Source organism: Diadema setosum, chromosome 3 (genome assembly GCF_964275005.1).
Source record: "Diadema setosum chromosome 3, eeDiaSeto1, whole genome shotgun sequence".
NCBI classification, from domain to species: domain Eukaryota; kingdom Metazoa; phylum Echinodermata; class Echinoidea; order Diadematoida; family Diadematidae; genus Diadema; species Diadema setosum.
Window position 1 is genome coordinate 45860843 of NC_092687.1, and position 7500 is coordinate 45868342.

Sequence of the window (7500 nt, forward strand, 5' to 3'; positions counted from 1 at the left end):
TGAATGCAATAAACCCAGATAATTATAAGAAGCAATTTAATAATTTATTTAAGAAACAGTACAAAAGGCATCTTTTGTCTTTTTATTAAAATTACATTGATGTATTTAACAATCCCTTTTATGTTCAATTGTTTTTTGTTTGATGTGCTTTTGTGCATCTTCTGTATAAAACTGATTTATGATTTTTGAAAATAACTTAGATTCCAATTCTACATGACTTGTAACAACGGTGCACGCGCGCCTACAGGCCTTATTGGCTTTTTATGTGTACACCATTTTCCATTTTACTTGTTCCCTTTTGTAATCTGGAACAATTTATGACTGTAATTCTGATGTCGTTGTTGTGGTTTCTTTATATGTCATTGTTTTTTATGTTCATCTGTAACACTGAATGCTTCATGTTGTTTTTATTGTGATTGAAATGGAAATAAACGAATTAAACTGAATTGAATTGAAAAGAATTTTCAGATCACTGACTGACCGTTTTCTCTTTCTCACAGTGAAATCCATTGCTTGCTTTGATCAGCACAATGACTCTGCCATCACTGGACCACGCTGCACAAAGTCTGTCATTTTCTTTCTACTACTTCTTTTGCTTTGGTCAACAGGAGGCGATTTCTGTTGTGAGATAGTCCTCAATCCCTACATGAGTACCTTTCAGTCTTCTCCCGTTTTTGATGACCATGTCTCTGGTGCGGTAAGTAGTCACGTTGACTATGATGGTACGTGGTGGTGGTTACTTCCTTGCTGCTGGTCTTGTACTGGTGGTACCTGGGGCACACACACGGTGAGATTTGTTTATCTCATGTCGCTGCAGCTTGATGTTCAGTTTCTGCGAGGCTAGATCAAGCATCACCTGGTCTGTATCCTCCTTTTGGCTTTCCGGGATGCCATACAGCCGCACGCAGTTACGGCAAGAGTATTGTTCAGCATCATTCATGTGTCGTTTGAGCTTAGCTATATCGGCTGAGTCAACCATTGTTTTTTTTTTTTTTTTTTTTTTTTTTGCAGTGACAAGCTGACACTTGCCTTGGATTTCACTTCAGCTTCCAATTCAATCACTTTGCTTTCCATAATTTCTAGTAGTGGTTGAAGCTTCCGCATTTCGTTGCGGACTGCCTCCACGAGGGAAACTTTGAACGACTCCTGAACTGCTTGTACTCCTAACGTGTACGTAATGACAGACGACTGAAGATTTAACCAAATATGTTCTTTCTGTTGAAATATAACAAGATCACATTTGCTCCTTGTGGTACACACTGTTGCCGAGGGGAATTTTTGTTATATCAATCGACAACTGACCTGCCAAAATAATTGCTTTTTCTTGTAAAGTACGCGCATTTCACAAATGACATTACTTGAGTGATAATTTCCCAATATGCACCACAACTGCACATGTATTTTTCTTGATTTAAGAGAATTACTATCTTCTGCGCATGTAGTTTTTAGATTTCTCAAAGCTTCTTCATGTCTTTATCCAGGCTGGCTGTCGGCGGTGATGATAAGATCAAAGCAGGAAAGCATGTTTAAAATACTTTTGTACCACGTTTGACAGAAACAGGTGCATGGATTAATTAGCGAGCGATGAAAGTCTATGTGTAGTATAGGTCCATGCTATGACAGTGTGATCACCAAAAAAAAAAAAAAAAAAAAAAACGTCACGAAATGCCTGTTTAATGTCGATGGTGCATTGCAATAGAGATTGTTATCTTCACGGCAGATTTTATTGATACTTAGCAAATATCTTAATAGATTTGATTTAATTTGAAAATATAGAGTACTTCAAAGTGAAACAAATTACCGATGGGAGAAATGTCACCAATAACACTGCCAAAACTGACAATCACAGTGAATATCTGTTTGCATTCGGCAGTAATTTTGGAGTAGTTTCCATGTGCAGAACCACCATGAATTTTCAAATGCATTTAGTTGCATTGACTGCTATCATTCTTTCATTTGAAGTAAGGTCAGATGTTATACACCTCAAAATGAATGGGATACAATAACAAAATACTAAAATAATATGAAAGAGACAGGTAAGTTCTGTTTTCATTGAAAAACAATCTGTATTATACCTATGAGAGTAGAGTAGAATTCCTTCGGGCTCTGCGATGTGTTTTGATTGATACTGGTGCTCAGCCAATGAAACTTCGATATTGAAGACTGGCAACTGTCTTTCCACGCCTGGTTCCATGCCTCTATTTGGAGGTTTCTTACCAGACGTATTTTTAGTCGGCTAGATTTCTACACCGTCGTGCCCTCTATTGACTGGCAATCAAGGACTGATTTAGGCTGAAAATACGTCGCCTGCTAGACTACTGTAGTTTCAGCAGTGTTCGGAGTGCCTCGTCTGACGAGTATAATGCTTCGAAAATCAACGCTCTATGCGAATTGCGCAATCTGGGGAAAACCAGGGGTCCCTTTTCCATTGATATTCGTACAGCAGAAGTGTGCTTGTTTGAAGAACTTTTTTTTTTCTTGAGATCATTGAACCTTGTAATATCCAAGTCCATCGGGACCCTCCCCCCCCCCCAAAAAAAAAAAAAAAAAAAACACGCAAAAACAAACAAACATAAATTTGATTGCATGGCTCAGGTGTGTATACGTGAACAGCGATCTCTCTTCTTCGTTACCACTATCACTATATGAATGATTGAAGATGTTAAGTACCATGAACCGTGTACCATAGATTACGTGAAGTATAGATAGTGCTCCGAGTTCTAAACATATAGGATAGAGTTTATTAATTTTAATACTAAAAATTAAAAAAAAATCACGGGAAAGGAGGCGGTGTGGTCGAGAAGTCGGATGACAAGGGGAAGAGTGTTGTGTAATCAGTCAGTTTGGGCAGGGAGGTGAGAGCGGGATTATCTCATGGGTGCCAGAGGCAAAAATGTCACAGTAAAAATGACAAGAGGTAAAAATGTCAGAAGTGAAAATGTAAGAGGTAAAAATATCAAAAGTAAAAATGTCAGAGTTAAAAATGAAAGAGATAAAATTGTCAGAAGTAAAAATGTCAGAGGAAAACATGTCAGAAGTAAAAATAGAAGAAGTAAAAATGTCAGAGGAATAAAATGTCGGAGGTAAAATGTCAGAGGTAAAAATGACAAAGATAAAAATGTCATAAGTACAAATGTCACAGGTAAAATTTCAGATGCAAAATGTCAGAGTAAAAATGACAGAGGTAAAATTTTCTGAAGTAAAAATGGCAGAGGTATTTTTTTTTTTTTTTTGCTGTCAGGTGGATATGATTGCAAGCACCACTTGCAAGGGTTACTTGAATAGTCATTACATCCCAGATGTTTATCTTATGGTAAATCTAAAAACCAACATGTTCTACTAATACAAATGACCTTTTTCTGCTCGTGGTCAAATTGGAACCCAGAAGTGGCTTATTGCAAACTGTAATCTTTACAGAGTGGAAAGGCTGTTCGGCTGTAGTGATCATGGAATGTAAAACATTAGCTTGTATTTTTACCTACTCTCTACCAGATTCTACATTTATAGATGTAAGCTTGAAAAAAAAAAAAAACTTTGACCATTTGATATATATATATATATATATATATATATATATATGTGACCGTGCACCACAAAACAAACAAAAAGTCGCACCCCTTGATTTTACGAGAGGATTCAAAAGAGGTGAAATAAGTCACACAAGTCAATCTTGAGTTTTTCATAGTTTTTGAAAGAGCTATCTTTCTTCTACATTATTCTTTAGTTTGGGATCAAAACACGAATGGGGAAGTGTGTTTTCAGCCGTTTTTCTACAACCCTTTTCTTTTTTTTTGGGGGGGGGGGGAGTATAGAATGATCATGTTAGTATCTAGAGGCCCCTTTTCGTTTCTTGAAGTCCTTTGTACACTTTTTACTTTCAAGTCCAATAACTTTTGAAGGGATAATGTTACTGCTTTGTAAGTTGGCATTAATCATGGACAGAATGTGTTTATAGAACATGCTTAATTTCAGCTTAATCTGATAATCTCTTCATTGTTGTTGGTCTGGTGGTTGACATGCTGTGTTTTGCCCCTTTCGCGGCTTGGTGAAAGATTGAACGCTTGAATAGACCCTGTACTTCAGAGCCTCTTTTCTCAGTTCACACTTTTCCAGAGAGTATTAGGTAGGTTAGGAGAGTCCATTTGAATTGAGTTATGCACCATTTTAAAGCTTAGAGTCTGCTCTTTCAGAATCTGCCCTTAACTAAAAATCCATGTCTGGCGACTTTTTGTTGGTCTTGTGATGCAGGGTGACATATACACTTTTTTTTTTTGATGGAGTACAAATCAGAACTTTCATTGCTTCTAAAAAAGGTTACACAGGCTTACATTTTAAACATTTTGTGTTTCAGATTTATGTTGACCAGACTTTATACAGCACTGCTGTATTCCTACATGTTTAAATATGTTTTCTTTTGTATATGCGCTTTATATTTATTTTGTTTTTTTTTTCATGAAAACGTAAAAAGGCCTTAATGGGGCAATACGAGATAAGCCTAAGGGTAAATTATAATGTTCTTTACTTCGCTATATATATATTTTTTTTTTCAAATGCTCTTCTAACCGACTTGTGATCCATGTTTCTGACAAATCTCTGTTTTCAGAGACCATTGCAGATTATTATTTTATTGCAGTAACCATGCGAGCTGGCTTATTTACAATGAGCACAAAACATACTTCTCGCACCTTATTTGGACGTTACAGAGGATTAAAAGTTCATCTTTTCTTCATGTCAACATATCTATACACAACAGCCAAAACCTTTTTACTTCAAATAATGATCGGTGGATACCATAATTCCAACCATAATGAAGGTATACAGTAGGAGAGCAGACAAACGAAACTATTTTAGCCAGTTGACCATAACTAACCGTGAAAATTGGTTCATCGACTGTTCACACATATCAATGGTTGTCCGTGTATAAACTACCGAAGTGAAGCAAGTCTAGCTGCAATTCAGGAATTTCGCTACTAGAACAGAACTTGCTGATTGGCTGATCAATACCTTGCGATCTCAATCTGGAGGGACGCGAATTTCGCTAAGAACAGTAATTTCTAAATTTCAGGGCCTGAGCAGTCACTTCGCTGTTACCATAGTAACTGCTCGATTTTCTTTTGCACGGACAGTGAATTGGTTCTTCGCATTGAGCTTGCGAAGACACAGTTATGTTGCTCTTTGAAGAGGCTTCAGCGATGTTCAGAGTGCATTGTCTAACGACTAGTATGCCTCGAAATATTATCAACGGGTCTACATTCAGATCTATGCGAATTACGCAATCTGGGGAAAACCCGCGGGTATTTTCTTTGGTACAGCTTCAACTAGTCTGGTTCGCAAACCCTCTGCTCACACTATTTTGCTATACAGGATATTGACGCCCTCAACGTCGAAAACTGAAGTAGGTTTAGGTGGTTTTGCCTTCGGACAAGGAGGCGAATTTGTCATCGCGGAATCAAGTTGGCAAAGGGTCTGGAAACCAGACTAAGGTTCAAAGTACTCTCTCAATCCATGTCTGCTTAGCATAATTTTCCCGCGTTTTCAAACCCGCCATCCACGCCCACATCATACACTACGTTCAACTAATAGTGTTAGCGCGACATGTAGGCACTACACATTCATCACGTGAACACACCTCTGGAGGCGATATCTTTTAACATACTTTCAATTCAAACGCGATCGTCGAATTACAAGTCGGCCAGTAGCTATGGCTGCCGGACAACGTCAGGAAAATTTCGTGTTGCCTTTAGGGATATATGCAGACTTTTCTCCAGTGTCAGTTCGAGACTCAATTCCGTGCTCGTGTTCTGGCTCCTGCTGTTTTATCAAAGGCGAAAAAGCTTGCCCCTGCAAGACTGCACGAAGCTGGTGCACCAATTCTTGTTCCTGCGGCAAAAGAAAGCAGTGTAAAAACAGGCAGAAACAAACATCGATGGTAAGTAGTTCAACAAACTTAATGCAATGATCAAGTTGTGAAGAAGAAGAAACAAATCCGGAGTCTCGTCCATGCCTTAAACACGAGCAAAAGTCAGATGCTAACTGCTCTCATAACCAGCCTATATAACATCGACGTAGACCAAAATCTATACAGCTTAGTCTTATGTCCCAAAACCAGACTGGACGACGCAAATCAGAACAAACAGACCGAACTAGCCACAGCCAAATCAAAAGCTGAATTGAAATTGACATGCTTGCGGTAACAGTCGGTAAGTTCTTTTCTTCGGACCTTCGTTGCCAAGGCACCATGAAATAGCAACAAATCGAATAAAGGGCCATGGCACGTTTCATTTTTTTTATATATTTCCAAATGAAACCGATGTTTTGAATTCATCTTTTATCGCTTTAGTTTGATGTCTTGAAGAGGTAGATTTCGGTGCAGCGCCAATAGGCTTAAGTGACCGCTCACTTGTTTACTAATATTAATCTCAAAGGATTATGAGTCCAATGTAAGCCTTTGGATTGTAAAACTTTTAGTGCTTCTAAATTTGTTAAAGCTGGCAAAAATTTCTTGGGACTTTGTTATAGGTTTTCCCGGTCAATATCATACTTTTGTCATTCAAGTTCCTATTCCGAGCATTCGATTTCACGCATTCCACTTTCGAATTCACTATCGGAGCATGCAAACATAAGGGAGGAGCACGCGTTTCAGCAATGATCATTCATATTTATGTCAAGCTGGTGACGGAATCTCGTCGCGGTCATTCAAGTATGTGAATAGGCTACTATGTTCCAAATAACTACATTCAATTTAAAAGAAGTCATGTTTATTGGGGCCGTGTATGTGTGCTTTTTTTTTTCATATAGCTTTGAATATATTGGAATTTATGATGAATACAGTGTATTACTTATTTTGCAGTAGATGCCCACTTGTTCATTGCAAAATCTGAACCCGAGCTTCACGAAAAGGAATATACAGGCACATTTCCCTCGGGTAGGATATAGAATGGAGGTCCCACATTTGTGACATAGTCACAAACCCTAATCATGCACGTAAAAGATTCCACTTCATTCATTCATCGCAAAGAGCAGGGTGGAAAATGAAAGAAACAAACAGACAAACAAAGCAATAAGGCACTATATAGGCATACGGACGAGCAAAATACGGAAGGTTGGATGACACCTTCGGGAAAAACTAAACAATTTCGACTACATTGAAACTGATGGTATGAACATTCTATACATCTTGTTTGTTGTTTATTGCTATCTTATTGGTTTACTTTTGCGGGACTATGTGAGATCATTGTGTGTGAGTTTGTCCAAATTCTTTGAATTGATGCATTGTCATTATGTGGTTCGTGTTGGGGCGTTGCCAGTATGCAGTATCAGTTCAGTTCAGTTCAGTTCAGTTTTTATTTCTGCATTTCAAAATCAATACAAATCAACAAATCAACAAAATACTTACATAGTCATTTACACAGCTAATATTCGTAACGTTTGGATCTTACATACATTTTCTTTTTTTCAAGAACGAATATCATATACGAAAGGAAGCAATAGGAAATGATA

The 7500-nt window shown here is 37.8% G+C and overlaps 1 pseudogene; it reads right to left on the reverse strand.

Annotated features, from left to right (window-relative positions):
* Window positions 1–396: 396 nt before the first annotated feature.
* LOC140246932 (uncharacterized) lies at window positions 397–4578 on the reverse strand (annotated as a pseudogene).
* Between the last annotated feature and the right edge of the window lie 2922 nt (window positions 4579–7500).